The sequence below is a fragment of the Dermacentor albipictus genome, chromosome 4, assembly GCF_038994185.2.
Source record: "Dermacentor albipictus isolate Rhodes 1998 colony chromosome 4, USDA_Dalb.pri_finalv2, whole genome shotgun sequence".
NCBI lineage: Eukaryota > Metazoa > Arthropoda > Arachnida > Ixodida > Ixodidae > Dermacentor > Dermacentor albipictus.
Window position 1 is genome coordinate 103,709,527 of NC_091824.1, and position 19,052 is coordinate 103,728,578.

The following is a 19,052-nucleotide window of genomic DNA, read 5'->3' on the forward strand; positions in this document are numbered from 1 at the left end:
GGCGGTTTTCTCGCGGTCCATCTCATCGACGCTAATCTGCCAATAGCCGGAGCGGAGGTCAATTGATGAAAAGTATTGGGATCCGTGAAGGCAGTCAAGAGCGTCATCAATGCGAGGCAAGGGATAAACATCCTTCTTTGTTATCCGGTTGAGGTGACGGTAGTCAACGCAGAAGCGCCACGAGTTATCTTTTTTCTTTACTAAGACAACCGGTGATGCCCACGGGCTACTGGAGGGTTCAATGATGTCCTTGTCCATCATCCTGTCTACTTCTTTCTGTATGATGGCCCTTTCTGTTGCCGAGACACGATATGGCCGCCTATGAATGGGGCTGGCGTCACCGGTGTTGATGCGATGCGTGACAACAGATGTCTGGCCAAGTGGACGGTCGTCCAAATCAAAGATGTCCCGGTAAGATGACAGGAGATGACGAAGAGCTGTGGTTTGCTCGGAAGGAAGGTCGGGGGCGATCATCTTAGAAACATCGTCCGCAGGCGTCGAGTACGGAGGAGTGGGTGACAAAGGTCTGTTCGTACTGAGGAAGGATTCAGAGGTCAAAAAAGAAATCTGAAATTCTTCCAAAGGAGTGATATGCGCTATGGCGATACCGTGTGGCAAAACATGTGACGAGAACCCAAAATTCAGGATGGGCACGCGAGCGCAGTTTTCGCGGATCCGAATTAAGGTGCTCGGTAGGGCAATATTACGCGACAAAACCACGTCAGTAAGCGGCGACAGGACGTACTCGCCATCAGGTACGGGAGGACAGGGCGTCAGCAGGACATTTGTAGCAGCCTGTGGAGACAGCCTTGCAAATTCAGCAGCACATAAGCGGTGTGGAGCACAAGTGGTTGCGTCGGCAGGAAGCGGCAGGTCCAACTGTACAACACCTGCGGAGCAGTCAATTTGGGCAGAGTGTTTCGAAAGGAAGTCGAGGCCGAGAATTAGGTCGTGTGGGCAGTGTTCAAGGACGATAAATAGAACAACGGTATAATGGCCCCCAATGGTCACACGTGCTGTGCACATTCCAAGGACAGGTGACGTACTCCCATCGGCGACTCGCACGGTGCACGGTACGGCGGGGGTCAGAACCTTTTTGAGCCGGCGGCGGAGAGCAGCGCTCATAACTGAAAGCTGCGCTCCTGTATCAACGAGAGATCTAACAGGAACGCCATCGACTTCAATGTCCAGCAGGTTTCCACATGTAGGCAGGGTCAATAGAGGATTTGTGGGCCGGGTCGGAGTTGCAGCTTCACCTCCGGGAGCTGCACCGCCTAGTTTCCCGAAGCGAAGCGACCGGTTGCAGAAGGGGACGAAGAGCGGTGAACGAGAGGCGAACGGGACCTACGACCTTGCGGAGACGGGGATCGGCTGGATCTTGGTGGAGCACTGTCGGCGTTGATGTTCCTAGTCGGCGTATAGGGCGAGAAAGTGCGATTGTCGGGTACTTGGCTGTAGTGACTCGGAGACGACCACCGAGGAGGCGACGACCAGTGGTTGCGGCAATGACGGGCGATGTGTCCAATACCGGAACAATTAAAACAGATGGGTTTATCATCCGCTGTGCGCCATTCAGCTGGGTTGCGACGGAGTGGTGGAAAGCTTTGCGTCCGGGAGCGAGCGGTCGGAGAAATTTGGTAGGTGTTGGTATGGCGGACTGAGCAGAGAGATGGAATGCCCAAACTTGCTATTTCCTCCCGAACGACCGCTTGTATAAGGGAGATAGCGGGTACGCTTTCCCGACAGTCTGAACGAACGGGAGCCGGGGCCATGGCCTCAAGCTCACGGCGAACGATGCGCGTTATTTCTTCCGGTCCTGCGGGCTGAACGAACCGCGGCGGGTCTTCGCAAGAAGATGTCGCGGCGGTATTGGGCAACCGGTCGAAAGTTTGAGTGACGCGGCGGCCCTTCGCTTGTTCGAAGCGCCGGCACTCCTTAATAATTGCATCCACAGTGGCACAATCCTTACACATCAAGAGATTGAAGGCATCGTCTGCAATACCTTTCAATATATGGCCAATCTTGTCTGCCTCGGTCATGTTGTCATCAGCCTTGCGACAGAGTGCCAGCACATCCTGTATGTACACGACATAGGATTCTGTGGACGTCTGAGCGCGGCACGCAAGTTCTTTTTTTGCTGCCAGCTGACGACCGACAGGTCTGCCGAACAGGTCTCGCATTTTTTCTTTGCAAACATCCCAGCTCGTTAGGTCAGCTTCATGTGTGTCATACCATTGCTTCGCAGTTCCCTTCAGATAAAATATTACGTTTGCAAGCATCATTGTAGGATCCCACCTGTTGTTGTCGCACACTCGCTCGTACATCGTAAGCCAGTCCTCGACGTCGACGTTGTCCGTGCCACAAAATGTTCCCGGGTCCCGTGGGTGAGTGAGGATGACCGTGGGCACGGGCTGCCGAGGCGTTGTCGCTTGTGTCGGTTGATTTGCCATTGTGGCAGCAGGTAGATGACGTCCGCTGCGAAGTTCCGTGGTGGTACCCCGCACCTTCCACCAAAATGTTGCGGGAAGAAAGCAGGCCCACGAGTGTAAAATAACTTATATTTACAAATGATGGATATGGCGTTCAGGCAACCGCCAGACTTCGTCTTTTTCTAGTCCAACTCAACGTCTTCCTTCACTTCACCGTAACAATATGATACAAATCCGAGCTCTTAGAATTCTGGTCAAGCCCCGTATTTCCACAGATTTTAAAAAAAGTCCTTATAAAGCAGGGTAATGCATTATCTGATATTGGAAGCAGAACCACATCATCTTTGAGGTGTGCTTGTCGTGCTACTTCATCGGTTGCTGTGTTGCCAGGAATGTTACAATTCTCTGGTATCCACTGGAATGCTATTTCATGCTTCGCTTGACTTACCTTTGTGAAGTCTTTAAGTGTTTCGTATATTATACGATCACTGATTGTTTTTGCTTTTGTGCTGCAGAGTTATGTTAGATCCGCCTGTGAATCGCTGAAGATTACCCATTTTTGCGCATCTCTTAATGGCGGTATAAATTTTATCGCGCATAGGATTGCAAATAGTTCAGCCGCTGTGGACGAAGTCAAACCAGATAACTTAAATTATTGGTGCGGTATAATGAATGCTGAAGTTGAAGAGGTTGCTGTACTGGAGCCATCTGTATACCTGTATCCTGAATACCGCATATATATCTGGTAAAGTGCTAGTTGTTGAGCAGCTTGTATGAATATGTCTCTTTTTCTAAATTTCTAGTCTACGGACAATTTTATTTTTGGAAGTGTAAGCAGGGATATTCGATGTCTGAATTCCAAAATTCATATCTTGGCAATATATAAAATTTTCTCGAATTTCTTTATGAACATAACTGCCATCTCGTTTCATTATGTCTAGAGCCGATGGGTGGGTTTTATGCTGCGTTTGAAGACGAAAATAATGTCGGCATGTTTCTGTTGTTCTCATAACTGTAAACTGTAAACAGTGATTGGCGAGCCTCAGCTATTACAAGAGAGCTAGAAGTCGCTTGTGGAACTCCTAGACGTATGTGTAGTCGTCTAGCTAAAAGTCTTTAAAGTCGCTCTTCTGACTTACGCGAAAATCCGTGTAAGATGGGCGCGGAATGCGCCATTTTTTGTCGTATTAATGCATTGTAAACAGTCAGCATGGACGACACTGATCTGCCCATGATGTGGCTGCAAGTCTGCGAAGTACAGTCCACTATCCCATTGACCTCGTTTTCGAGTTTATTTATGTGGGGTGCCCGGGATAGCTGCCTATAAAGTATTATGCCAAGAAATCGATGCTGTGTGACAATCATTAGAGAGTGTCCTTCCAGATTAAGAATGACATTTGTTTAACTGACTCCGAGTGAAGGGAAATACAGCTGTATTTGCGTGTGATAGAACCATTCCTCTCTCTCTAAAAAATTAGTTAATTATATTTATGCCTCCTTGCAATGACATCTGAAGTAATTGAACATTAGACCCAGATGTCCAAGTAGACACATCGTCTGCATACAGTAAACATTTTAACTGTGATGGCAGTCTTCTTGTTAAATCAGCCATGACGCAGTTAAAAAGAAAGGGGTTGAGTACGCTTCCCTGTGGTACTCCCTGTTTGACAACATGTTCAGCACTCTTTCCTTCACCCGTCTGAACAAATATTTTGCGACCTGGCAAAAATTCTGAAATCCATCGCAAGGACCTGCCAGACATTTCAAGTTCAAGCAAACTTAGCAGAACATGAACGTTACTAAAAGTGTCAAATGCCCTCTTGATTCTAGGAATACTGCTATCGTCAAGTTTCCACGTGCACGTCCGTGTTCCACACAGGTTACTATATCCAATATTGCATCCATTCTGCATCTATGCTTTCTAAAACCTACTAAGTAGTTGGACAACACATCCGTTTAATTACACCACCATTGAAGTCGCGCGTCAATCATTTTCTCCATTACTTTGCATAAACAACTTGTCAAACTAAGTGGGCGGAAGGATTCAAGGTACAAGTGCGTCTTACTCGGTTTTAAAATTGGTATGATTCGTGCGACTTTCCAAGAGTCAGGTACAGTTTCTTCTATCCAGAAATTATTAAAGATGTCCAAGAGAGCATTTGTACCTGTCGGTCCGAGGTTTCTTGGCTTATTGTACGTAATGCCCTCAGGCCCAGCAGCAGACCATTGGCGAAATGATGCAGTTGCACATTGAAGCTCGCTTAATGTGAAAGCATGATCTAATTGAGGATGTTGCGCCCAATAGCAAGCAGTAATTTCCGGTTTAGCTAACACTACTGAATTATCAAATTCTGCATATTGTGATGAAAAAGCAGGTCTGAAAATAAGTTCGCAAAATTCATCTGCAACTATTATCTCACACGTGTCCCGAGCTACAGTGAGAGCACGAAATAGGAAGCTCTGTTACAGGTCCGCTTAAAAAACGAATTACTAAGAAAATTCGTGGGACAGACGTGTGAGGAGACAGCGTGCCGCAGAAATCGCGCCAGCGCCATCTGCCTAAATTTTTCATGCGTCTGCGCATTAAATCATGAATTTGCTGAGTGTTTTTATGTGCTTCTAAACTTCCGCTCCATCGGTACGCTCTTTCGGATCGGCGTGTGATGACTCTTAGGTGTTCATATTCTCCGTCAAATGCAGCACAATCTCTTAAATTGAGACATTCTTTGTGCATATGTTCACATTATCCAGCAAAAATTCAGTAAATTTTCCAACCGTTGTATGTTGATTAAGTTGATCCATTAGGCGTTACCGAAAAGCTTTCCAGTTGGTTAGTCTGCTGTGACGCCTGATATAATTGTGCATGCTTGGGGGATTTACAAGGATGGGAAAATGATCACTTCCGCACGTTTCCACTTCCGTTGTCCATCCCACACCATTCCCTAAGTCTTGTGAACACAGGGTAATATTTATGCAGCTTGAATAATTATATTTACGAAGAAATGTTGGCGATCCATCATTTAAAACGGTCAAGTTGCATTTACCTACGACGCACTCAATAGCATTACCACGTGCATCCCAATAATCACTGCCCCAGATAAGTGTGCATTGAAGCCTCCAGATATAAATATATTAGAATGAGCTATATTGAAGATATCCACTAGCGCTTCTGCTGAAATACGGTTTGGGGGTTTTAGATATAGATTAGTCAAACTTATGCACTACTTACCGAAAGATACTTTACATTCGATGAATTCCGGGAAGTCTGAATCACTAAGATGAAAGATGAAAAGTCCTTTCTGGCGCACAGGAGCCCTCTGCTAACCGCACTTTGACGAGACGTCTTGTATATCACATAATTCGAGAGGCGAAAACCCTCACTGATTCCCACTTCTTGAATGCAAAGCACTGGAAAGTTGTATTGCACAAGCAGCTTACGAAAGTAAGCACACTTCCTTCGAATATTCTTGGCATTCCACTGAAATATTGAGACATTTTTGTAGCGGTTATTCGTGTACTGCTTGCCGCAGCTTTGGTGCTTCCAGAGGCAACAAGGCTTTCACTTATGGTAGGTTGTTTGCTTCCGGCAGAGCAGATAAGATTGCCTTAAGAGCTGCGGAAAGCATTGGCAAAATGAACTGCGTCACCGATGCGGTGGTACGTCACTATTAACTGGCGTTACTTCGCACAGGTGCCTAAGGTCACTGAGAAAAGCGTGTGCGAATATTGGAGATTTCTTGCCTATTACTTTCTGCCTGTTGTGTGGGTTTCCGTAGCATTGACGCATAAGACTGAGCGCTTGACTGGGATCCTCTTGATTGGTCTCTTGATTGTACTGTTGGTTGTTCTCTTGAGGAGGAATAGCTCTTCGCTGTGGTGGTTCCGGTGCCCGTTGAGGTGGTTGATCTTGCACTGCATGTACAATCTCAAGGTTTGGGGCGGGTTCATTGCGTCATGGTTGTCTACCATGGATTAGTTCATGTCGACGCATTTGTGCTGCTGCCTATTTCTGAGGGCAGCCTGAGAAGGAGGCAGCATGGTTCCCCGCACAGTTTGCACATTTAGGTTGAAGAACTGACTTGCACTCCTTGTGGTCATGATCTTCTGAGCAGATTTTTCATCGACGTGTGCTGCGGAAGGTTATCGCCATGTGCCCAAATCTCTGGCAATTATAGCAGCGAAGTGCTGGTCCTAGATATTCCTCGACAGGGTGAATGGTGAAACCCAAGTAAATTCTTCCTGGAATAGGGCGATCGTCTCTGAAAGTCAGAATTACCGTATGAAGTGGATGCGACTTTACTGCTCCGTCTTCCTGGCAATAATACTTTATCGGTCTGCGTGCCGATATAACTCCTGCGTCTTTCAAGAAGTCTAGGAGTTGCTCATCTGTATACTGCAGAGGAACATGTCTTACTTTCCCAACATTTTGCGTGTATGACTCTGGGATGATATGAAGGGCTTGACTTCCAGGCCGCATACACTTGAGAGCATCAAAATATATTTTGCGGATGCTAAGGAAACAACACTGACACTGAAACTTCCGTCTCTAGTCGTCCTGAAAGACTGTACTTTTTCTTTGGCAGCGGAAACTATTTCGGCAGACACTCGGTTTGGATTCACTTGCCAAGAGTAGTACCTTCGCCTGGTGGGCGAAAGACAACCGGGATGCCTTCTGCTCGTTTTTTCCTATACGTGACCGAAGTAAACGGTGCATCCTCACCCACCTCTTCTTCATCCATTCGCTCATAATTCGTTGTTGTGTTATCGTACTTGCTGTCTTCTAGACGAAGTTTCTTGCTCTAGGCTTCACCGTCAGCCATTATTCCTGATGTCGCCGAAGTTGATTCCGAGTTGCAGACTGGCTGCAGCCTTTACGTGACGGCAATCAAACATTTTGTTCTACACCAAACCAAGCGTGCCAGTTTTATGAAGCTTTGTGACGCCTGCAAACTCCCAGGCTTTTAATTTCGGCCTGTATTATCATTCGTATGGCTTGCTACACTTGGACGAGCATAAGGCTCGTGACGATGTTCTCGGCTTCCGACCACCATCGTGGCAGGGTAATAGCCAGGTCATCAAAGAGGATACATCATACCTGTAAGGCGCCCGGCCAGCTGAATCTTCACCCGTCATCTTGTTAGTCAATCGTCGTCGATGCTGACCGTAAATGTCCAAAAAAGGAGAAAAATCAGAGCACCGCACAAAGACAGCGCCCAAACAGACACATCTTCTCGCCATTCGCATTCTTAATCGCAGTGCACAGATAGCTATAGCCTCGCGACGTTGACTCTGTGAGCCGCGTGCAATCCTGCCGCTATATACGCAAGATCCGGTGAAAGTGAAAAAGAGGGGCGAGCCCCGTCAAAGCAATATGCTTCTGAATACCTTACCGAAAGTTGAAGGACCTGAACGCGAGTCTCTCGTCAATAAACGAATACTGTTTGAGAGCCACGTTGATCAGAAGATTGAAAGTGTACTTCGCACGGCTTGTCGTCATGCATTGCGGTGATATTCTATGCGTCCAGTTCGTGGTTTTGCTGCTTTTTATATGATACCAACATGAAACAGTCCTCTCTTGTCTCCTGCTTTGCTCTTACCCCTGTCCATAATCGGAACAGGTTAATGCTATACGGTAGTAATCATGAAGATGATCTTCAGAGCTAAACATATTGATCCATTTATTCGCTTAATTATTCATTGGTTATAGTCGTTTAATAAGTTCAACGGACGAAAACTACACGTGAGAAGTGGAGACGCCCCAATGAAAGCAATCACATTAAATTTTACCGTGAAGCCGGGTTTCCTTACTTCGGTCAACGGCCTCACACGTGTATTTTTTTTATTATTTCACATGATGCATTCGTTGTGTGCATAGGCACCGCGACAGAGGAAGTAAAGCTACAGAAAATAGCCTTGCTAATGTCATGGCTGCCGACGCAAAACAAATGAAAAATTCGATACGCATGCTAATGATAAATCTCAAACAAGCATACACGGCGGTGCGGCATGAGCAGACTGAAAGAAAAAAAAACGAAAAAAAGAACAGAAAACGCTCATATGTGTTCGGGTTTTCTTTCTTGGATCGGCTGGGTTAGGGAAGAGAGGAGTTCGGTATTCTTTCTCACAGCGTACAACGAGGGCGTATACGATACTAAGAGTGACAGGCATTCATAACTGCATCATCTTCCTTCGACCGTTGCTTATTATTCCTTGCCTACGATACGACTCACCTTTCTCATCTCTGTATGGAGCGCTTTATCGATCTAAACACAACGCTACATATGCGTTCACGAATCAAGCATTACAAACAGCAAAGAGGTCTCCTTACGTGCTGACCTGGGACTCATTTTCGTGCGCACAACGCTCCTAATTACAGCGCACACATGAACGTTCGTCTCGATGTCCGGAGGGAACGTGCTCTCTGCCTTGTATTTCAATTCCTCTCCGTGAACATGTTCATCTCCTTCGATGCGCGCCCGTGTAAGGTGCAGCTCGTACACGCTCACGACTCCGCATCTACGCGTCCCTTTTGACCCCGGCGACGAGATACGACGTCGTCGGCGTACGCGAGGCCGCGAGATGAGAAAGCGGACTGTTCTGCCCCACTTGACCCCTTCGAAGCCTCCACCCCCCCCTTCACCTACGGCCGACGTGGCACGCTTGGAGGGCCACCTAAAGAAGGGACCCCGGGTGGAACCGGCCAGAAGTAGGAATCTGGGACGGAAGGAAAGCGATGGTTGGCTTGACGTGTGCGGCCACTTCTTTTTCGCAATTCCCCGACGTAAAAAAAAAAAGGGGGGGGGGGGGCGGCTCCACTGTTGCGTGCTTTGCACGCAGTATACGAGCGCGACGTGCGTGCCCCTGAGTTCGTGCGGGAGGCTTTCGAGTAGCGTGTGTACACAGTACAAGGCGGGCTCATGACCGAGGGACGCTACTGCGGTTACGCAAGAAAACGTCGATAGCACGCGGCAACTTCCCTGCTTGTCCTTTATTTTTTTAATATATATAAATGTTTCTCCTCCTCCGCCTCCTCCTCCTCTCAGAGGGTAACCGCACTGCCGCAGCCGATGCTCGGTCCTTAGCGTAAAGATATAACTTATCAGCGGGAAATAAAACTCTGACTTGGGCGAAGGGAACATAAATAATAGTGCGGATAGAAGCACCGACATTGTTCCTGTTGATTCTTGAGTCCCATCCTTAGTGTTGTTGCTGCTGCTCCTGCTGCGCCTGAATGAGGAAAAAAGTAACTAAAGCGGAAAATAAACGAGACGCCAAAAAGAATGAGAAGAAACTTCCTAAGAGAGAAGCACCCCCCCCCCCCCCTCCTTCCTTCCCAAGACGTTATAGGTACGAGCAATTTATGCAAAAGGAAGGGGCACAAAGCCGTGACGTCTCCACTGTCGTAGGGGAGGTATATCTCTATCTGTAATGTAGAACAAAACATTTGGTTGCCGGCACGTAAAGACTGCAGCCAGAACAAAATAAGGAAATATGAATCGGATCAAAGCAAGCCGTTCTCACTTGAGGTTAGTGCGCTCCCGAGTTCAGTGAGCCAAATTTCGCCAGAAAACACTCTTTCAAAGATCCCGACTTACCAGAGAAGGTAAACACGGTTTACCGAGCAGTGCAGACGGATGCTGCGAGTAAGTGTGCCCGTGTGCTTGGTGTAATGTGTTCTGTCCACACAAAATCGCTTTTACACAACCGTGTTCGCGCGCCGTACGTTGAACTTTTCTGAATCTAAAGTCTGTATACTCCACCGACCGGGAGATGTTAACATGGCTTGAGATAGGGAAAAATCGTATGTTTCTCAACTTCAGGAAGAAATTAATATATGCATTTAGGCACATCTTAACGCTTAGACAAGACGGAATCTTGGTCGAGCAATGTGCGACTGTTTTTCACGCTGTGCAGTTACGACAAGTTAAAAAGACGCCGAGCGGTTTTTGACCCTCTGACAGAGCACCTTTATTTATTCACGCATTCACGTCTCTATACCTAACCTGATTAACAGTGGTTGCCGGAAAGAAGTGCAGTTCCGGCAAGACAGAGACAAGTACCGGCACATGAGTGAGTTGTTGCGCCGCAGCTGATCCAAGGATTACAGCATACGCTGCCACTATATATGTATACTTCCCGTCACAATCGCACATTACGCCTTCTCCCTTCTCCCTTTTGCTTCTCCCCTCGCACGCACGCGCGCACTAGCACTCAGACACACGCGCGCGTACCTTCGTTCTTTGAGCCGCACGTGCACATGAGTCGCGTGCGAGTCGGGAAAAGAAAGAGGAGGAAGCGACGATTGGCCAGCGGCGCGGCAGCAGAAGGCTCGGCTGCCTGCGCGGCGGCGAGACCAACGGCACGTGCCCGGCACGCGAACGGGACGCGTGCCCCTGCATCAGCAAACACTGACAAGCGCTGCGAGCGTTTATTCGCGCGCCCCCTCCCTTCAGCCCTCTTCCCTGCCTCGAACAGCCGTCGCAATGCTATCCACAATGGGCCACTCACAGGTGCTCCCGCAGGCAATGCCGCCGCAGCCGCGCAGGCCGGGACGGAACATCTGCTCCCATCGGAGCGGGCGGAGGCGGCCGCGTTTTGGGTCACCGTCGTCCTTCTCGTCGTCGCCGTAGTCGTGGTCCTTTGTTGCCTCTCCCTCGGCAGCCTAGCGCGCGGGGTCCACGCGAAAGATGAGCGAACCGGGCTGGGGCCAGCGGCAGGGGGTGTGAAGGGAGGGGGGGGGGGGGGGGACTCTGCGCCATCTGCGGCCTCGGCGGCGCCGGCACAGCACCTGGTGTTTTGATTTGCGTCGTGGCCGGCCGGCAGACGTGAGGCGGGTCGCGCTGCATCCTCACGCCAGAAAGAATAAAAAAAAAGGAAGAAAAAGATCACACGCCTTCCGAGAGGAAATGCACAGTCCAGTCCCCCCCCCCCTCCTCCCCCCTTGCCCAACTCTTAAACCCCCCAGCCGTGCCCCTGCCTCGAGAATGGCGCCGCTCGCCTTCGACAAGCGGGCAAGACTTGGCAGCACGCGATCACAGGACCTCGCCTCTCTCGCGGCAGTTCTGCTTCCGTTCTCCAATCACCCCTGCCCCATACCAAAAGCTCACGCGACACACGTCAAGGTGCATCTAAAACCCGGTCCCCCTTGAAGGAAATCATGGCGTAAAGAGTCGAAGGTCGTTTCGGGACGCTAGTGCGCAGTGCAAGGTCGTCAAGCAAACATCAAGAGAGAGAGAGATAGAGAGAAGGGAAGACGGAAAGGCAGGGAGGTTAACTAGACTGAGTCCAGTTTGCTACCCTACGCGTGGGGAGGGGAATGGGGAGTGAAAGAGAAAGAGAGAGAACTTAAGTGTAGGTTGTCTATAGTCGGGCACTCAAGTCCGTTGCCTTCAGGTAGCGAAAAAGCGCTCTAACTGCTTTTTGGGCCAATGAGCTGTGAGGCCAGGCTCCCAAGATCTTCGCTTCCGTGAATGGCCTGTCATCCAGTTTATTTAATGCACACTGGAGAGTCTCACGTTGATTATCGAAGCGAGAACAGTGGCACAGAAGGTGACTGATGGTCTCTTCACACTTGCACTTAGCGCACATTGGTGAATCCGCCATTCCAATGCGGTAGCTGTAGGAGTTGGTAAATGCTACTCCTACCCACAGCCGACACAGCAGTGTTGCGTCACGTCGTGGAAGGTTCGCTGGTAATGTAAGTTTTAGTGATGGGTCGAGACTGTGTAAACGACACTTAGAGTTCTGTGGTGTATGCCAGCAACCTAACGTGATTGCACGAGCAAGACTGCGAAGCTCTCTTGCAGCGTCGACTCTGGATAAAGGTATAAGGACTGTCGGTGAGCCAGCCTGGGCACGTCGGGCAGCGTCATCGGCGAGGTGATTACCAAAGATGCCACAGTGTCCCGGCAGCCACTGAAATATGATGTCATGTCCTCGTTCAGATGCGGAATGGCAGGTTTCGTTGATTTGTGACACCAGCTGTTCATAATTGCCACGTCGTAAGCTTCGCAAGCTCTGGAGGGCTGCTTTCGAGTCACAAAATATTGCCCATTTGTTGGGCGGTTCTTTTTCAATGTATTCGACAGCAGCGCGAAGAGCGGCCAGTTCAGAACCTGTAGATGTCGTTACGTGAGAAGTTTTGAACTTGATGACGACCGATTGAGATGGTAGAACAACGGCGCCCGTAGAATTTTCGGACACGGAACCATCCGTGTAAACATGAATTCGGTTAGCATATGAAAAATGTAGAAGTTCCAATGTGGTCTGCTTGAGAGCTGCGGTGGGCAGGCTAGCTTTCTTCACTATTCCTGGAACAGCAAGGTACACAGGAGGCTTCTTCAAGCACCACATAGGGGATGGCGTTCTTGTTGCGGGTGAGTGCCTCAAAGACAGAGAGTGCCGGTTAGCCGCAATCGATCTGGAGAACGTTGCCTTGGGTCTTTTCTCAGGCAAGTGAGCGAGATGGTGGTCAGGGACTCTGGATATATGGCGAACATGCGCCCGGAGTGTGTCGATATCTATATAGGTCCTTATTAGGTTGTCTCTCGCGAGGGCTATTGTTGCCACGGTTGAAGCATTTCGAGGTAGCCCCAGACATGTTCGAAGGGCTTGGCCTTGAATGCTCTGTAGGACATGGATGCTAGTTTTGTTAGCATTGGACAGCACTGGTGTGCTGTATCGCAAGTATCCTAGGAAGAGCGTCCTGTATAGTTGAAGCATAGATGCCACGGATGTGCCCCACGTTTTACCGGCAAGAAACCTTAGTATATGGGAGATAGAAGTAAGCCTCTTCTTCAAGTATGAGATGTGGGGGCTCCATGAAAGGTCTCTGTCTATAATAACGCCTAGGAATCGGTGAGTTTTTGCGTACGAAATTGGTTGGTGGTCAATAGAAATGGGGTACCAGGTCATGGGCTTGTGGGTAAAGGCGACTAAGGCGCACTTCTCGGTCGAAATGCTTAGGCCTTGCGCACGCAGGTACGATGATGTTAGAGTCACTGCTTTTTGGAGTCGTGCACGCACCTGGAGACGTGTAACTGCCGAGGCCCATATGCATACGTCGTCAGCATATATTGAGAGGTTTACTGTATGCGGTAGAACGTCGGCAAGGCCAAGGATTGCAAGGTTGAACAAAGTGGGGCTAAGAACCCCACCCTGAGGGACGCCACGATAAGTGTAATGGTCAGTAGTTCGGCCATCTGCACTGTGCACAAAGAAGGATCTTTTGAATAGATAGCTCCGAATCCACCGAAACATGCGTCCACCAATTCCATTATTTTCCAGGGCATCAAGGATGGCTTCATGCGTTACATTGTCGTAGGCGCTTTTCACGTCGAGGAATAGTGCAACCGGTATACGCTTGTGGTGTTTTTCTTGTTGTACAGACGTGACTAGATCGATGACGTTGTCAATAGACGAACGGCCTCTTCTAAAACCAGCCATGGCATCGGGGTATACGTTGTGGCGCTCAAGATACCATTCTAGGCGGGTGAGAATCATTCTTTCCATGACCTTCCCAACACAGCTGGACAGCGCAATGGGTCGGTAGGACGCTAGGTCAAGTGGCGACTTTCCAGGCTTCAGGAGTGGTATCAAGCGGCTGGACTTCCACCGCTCAGGAACGACGCCATCAGTCCATGACTGGTTATAACATTCCAGAAGTCTGCTTCGGCCATCTTCACCTAGGTGGCATAAAGCAGCGTAGGTGATGCCGTCTGGTCCTGGCGACGATGAGCGCCTGCATGAGGCCAGAGCAGCGTCCAATTCCTCAAGTGAGAAGGACACATTCAATTCCGGGAAGCGTGTCGCAGGAACCTCACCCAGAATTTCGCCACTGATGGTGACCACATTGCCCGCAGTCTTCACACAGAAGTCTTCGGCTATATCGACCTGTGAGCGGCCTTGATAGAGGGCTAGGGATGAGAATGGGTGTCGTTGCTGTGGAGACGAGCCAAGGCCGCGCACCGTCCTCCATATGATAGACAGTGGCTTGCGGGGGTCAAGTGATTCGCAGAACGTCTTCCACCGTTGTTCCTCCAGCCTGTCCATACGACGTTGGATTTTCTTCTGTATACGTCGAGCGACTCTAAGGTCATGAATTGACTTCGTGCGCCTGCATCGCCTCTCGGCTCTTCTGCGAATGGTTCGAAGTCGCTCAAGCTCCATGTCAAAATCCGTACGTTTTTTAGCGGATGTAAATGTGTACTTAGACGATTCCAGTACACTTGTAATAAGATTCTCAATGGTGCCGGTAAATCCTTCTTTGCATGCCTCTTCCACCTTTGTCTTATACGTTGACCACCGTATATATACTTGTCGGGAAGTACAAGAGGAGAAGCTTCCGAATCCAGTGATACTTAAGTAGGTGGGAACATGGTCACTACCATGAGTCTCGATGTCAGAGAACCATCGAACATTGTGATCAAGGTGCCGTGACACCAAGGTCAAGTCTAAGCAACTGCTGTAGTTCGAACCACGCAAGTACGTCGGACTGCCATCGTTCATAATGCTAAGTTCATGGTCGGAAGCAAATTCCACAAGTTTCCGGCCCCTCGAATCTATTCTGGAGCTTCCCCAAGCCAAGTGATGAGCATTAAAGTCTCCCGTGATAATCCAGGGTCCAGTAGTCGCCGTCAGGATGTCTCGCAATCGGTCGCCGTCGAACCGACTATATGGGGATATGTAGGCGCCGATAAGGGTGAAGGCCACTTTATTCTTTGTAATGCGGAGCAAGCAAACATCAAGATTCCCCTGGTCACCGCGGCCTGTTCGCAGCGCGCAACTAGCGCTGGATTTCGGCGCGGCTGATATCACTTTCAAGCATGTCTATGGAACCTTGCCACGATACCATAATGCCAATCCGTGCAACAAGCGCCCAATATGCTACGACCCTGTCAGAGTATCCACTGGAAGCATCTGTAGTGTCGACAAATACAAATTTGACACGATTTTTGACAAAGTCAGAGATATGAGCTTTGTAGATACTGTTTAGGGGAACGACACTATTTCCTGACAGAAGAAACGAAAACCTGTCTCCGAACCTCTCGATGGTTCCATCTGCGGCAGAACTGCAGCCTCTCGAATGAAATCGAATATTTAAATTTTTCGAACGCAAGATGCTCCTTTAGACATATTTTTTTACACACAGTGAAACACATATACATCACCAAGAACAATGCTCTAGGGGCTCTGTCACAGAAACGAGATTTTGTGGCATTCAAGGGTGCGTTAATTTTTTTTAATTGCTCAGTCTACGCATATCACTGCTGTATCAAACTGAACGTCTTAGCTAATTCTGTCGATATACGGTCTTCCACATGACATTCGCATTGAATGAACCTCAGCTTCTTCTCGGAACCCGTTATGCGACATTGTCTGCGGAATTTCAGTGAACATTTCTTCTTTCGAAGATGATGGCATGAAATTATGGGGTTTTACGTGCCAAAACCACTTTCTGATTATGAGGCACGCCGTAGTGGAGGACTCCGGAAATTTCGACCACCTGGGGTTCTTTAACGGGCACCTCAATCTAAGCACACGGGTGTTTTCCCATTTCGCCCCCATCGAAATGCGGCCGCCGTGGCCGGGATTCGCGACCTCGTGCTCAACAGCCCAACACCATAGCCACTGAGAACCACGACAAGTGATGATGGCATCCGGCGACGCGCACCCCTTCTCTTTTCCCCCGCCGCGCTCCGGGCTCTTGCATGCGGACGGTTCGCCCGTTCGACACGACGATGCTTTCATCCGCACTCAACTAGAGCCCTGGACGAAAGTGAGTCGGATGGTCAGTGCCCGGCCATGGGATCATTGCAGAAGGCAGCGCATTAACAAACCATCACCTGTACAAGCACTGTGCAGACAGAAGACGACTGCATGCGACAGCGATTGTATTGGCTGTAAAGGGGTCCGGACTTCTGGGTCAACTCAAACAGTGCGAGACGTTCATACACGTAATGCTATGTTCACACTACGGTCGTAACGCGCGTAACAGCTCTTTTGGCGTATCGAACGTAACGGCTGTAAAAAACGTTACGGCAGTTAAGGTGGCACCTTTGTTCACATTTACTGCTGCTTAAATTACGGCTTTTACAACAGGCCAATCAAATTTGGAGATGCAGAATCGACGTCACCAGCGGTCCAATATGGCTCCTGCCAACATGCGAGCGCTGGCCGAGATCGAAGAAATTCACGCTCAAAACAAACTTATAGTCATGTATTCAATCGCCCAAATACGATGAAGGCGACGCAGAAGGGTTTGGGTGCGGCAAGTATTTCTCGACAGGGCCGTGGACGGCGATTTTCACAACCTTTTCGCCAAGCTCCGAGGTGGTGACGCTGCGATGTTTCATAACATCATGCGCATGTCGCCCCAGCAGTTCCGCTTCCTTAAAAACCTAATGAGACCACTCATCGAAGTTCGGAGCACGCATCTGCGGCCATCGATTTAATCGGCGGATAAACCAGATGAACTGAAAACAGTCTCGCAACGCACACTGCAAAAATTTTCACGAACACAGCCAATCGTGCGCACGGAATGGCGAAATGGCACTTCCCGCGCCCGGAGCTGTCTGCAGACGGGAGTACGGAAGTGTCGTCACCGGTTGTTGAAAGCCGAAAGCTTATCGGTCATTGGCTGTGTCGCAGCGGTCGTAACATAACAGTCGTAAATGTTGCCGACCCTTTAACACTCTCACCCACGATTTTTGCGAGAATTGCGCACGTTGGTACCTTTACGTTCGCAGTCGGAACTAAACGCATACGCTTGTTGCGCTTTCGCTTACGTATGTTACGAAAAATCGGCGCCTTACGAACGTAGTCTGAACATAGCATAACGTATATCTATAATGTTCATTCGTTCTACTGCTTCCTCTCGCTTTAATCTCTAGCTTAAAGCTGTTGGCCGGTGACAACATGCCCTCAGGTGATGGCGTTACCTTCACCTCAGGATGACCAACCCCGCTGGTGCATCTGCATCTACGTAATCGTGTTTTCATTCGTGCCTCTGGCTTAGTTTAACTTTTCTTCATTCTCGCTACTGGTTTACGTGCGCAGATATGTGCCACTCGCGAAGCGAACGAGAATGATCATATTTACGACAGGAAACCAGCTGTCATACCATCAGCATGCTTAGACAGAGGACAGAGCTTAGAGAGAATAAATAAAACGCACACGTAGGATAGTATTGGCGCCGACTCTGCAAAGATACGGTACAAAGCTCGAATATTGCAGAAAAATATTAAGTCTGCATTGCAACATGAAAAAAAAATAATACTTCGGACAATTCTATCTGTTTTTGCTTTAAAGGTAAGGTTCGATATATGCCCCTTCCGACCTTTGCATCGGTGCTATCCACGACAGTGTGACACAGTCTGTGGGCAAACTCCTGCCTAACAGGAAACAGTAACTTCCGGAAGAAAACGACCTACGAGATTGTCGGCGCAGCTTAGGGTACCTATCCGTAACGGGCTCCAGTTCGTCGCGAGGTACTTGAAATGCATAAGAATTGTGCCGCCCCTTCAGGAGTGAGTTTCTCGGCAGCTAAGTCGTCTCTGGTGATAAAACTAACGTTTCAAGGTTTCTAGAAGAGTAGTCTAATATTCTAAACTCATTCAACGTTTGCATTTAGCTTTTGTTTATGGTTTTCCTTTGAGTTGCCATTTGTCAGAGAGAGAGAGAGAGAGAAAGAATAAATGCAGATATGTTAACCAGATGTGATTTTCCGGTTTGCTATGCTGCACTGGGGAGGGGGAAGTAGGGGTTGAAAACCGAGCAAAGAAAGAAGAAATCATGAGCCATTCTACTCTGTGAAGGTGGATGACCAGCGAAGCTGTGTAGCACACGACAAAGAGGTGCTCCCTTAATTTGGAACAAAGGTGCGAACACATTTATTCCCTTGATCGGTGGTCATCGTGACGAAAGGTATGCAGACACATTTATTTTTACACATCCGCGTTCATTCGTGTTATATGCATTCGTGTTTTCATTTCGCGACATCTTGAGGCGAAGAATTTGAGACCGAAATCACCGCACCGACTGGCAGTGAGCCAGTGCCGTCAGCGCGTTCGCAGAAGGAGGGGCAGTACGAGAACGCTGGCATGATGAGCGGGAGACGGTTTTCGGGGCTCATTTGAGGTCGAGAGAGGAGGAGGAGGAGGACAGGGGAGGGATAAAAGTAAAAACAAACAAAAACAAACTACCGGATGTGACGACAATCTTGCATCTAAATATCGCGGCAGCTCTGTCGACGTGTGTTAGAAGCTTCGTCGGCAGTCGGCATCATTCAGCTTCGTTTTGCGATTAATCGAGCATGTAGTGTTGGCTGTGTGTGTTCTACTTGACTTTATCGTCCCTACGGTAGCCCCTTCTCGTGTGTGCCTACGCCTAAACAGCGGATACAAATGTTCGTAGCGTATAGACAGACGTTTCCTTTCGCGCACTGGTGCTGCTGGGGCGGCAAAGCGTACTCATGCTACCGAGTCCAGCGAAGATCTCCTTAGCTAGGACATTCTTATTCACGCGGTCAATCATGTTAATGAAGCGATAAAGTTCATCCGGTGTTCCTTATTTCAAACCAGTGTGTCTGAACCATGCCTACGTTTCTGCAGTCCTTCTTGATTT

At 48.9% G+C, this 19,052-nt stretch overlaps 1 long non-coding RNA gene across 1 annotated transcript in view; it reads right to left on the bottom strand.

Moving 5' to 3' along the window:
• LOC139059669 (uncharacterized) overlaps positions 1-19,052 on the bottom strand; it is a 70,567-nt gene that overhangs the window by 20,806 nt on the left and 30,709 nt on the right. The window lies entirely within an intron of this gene.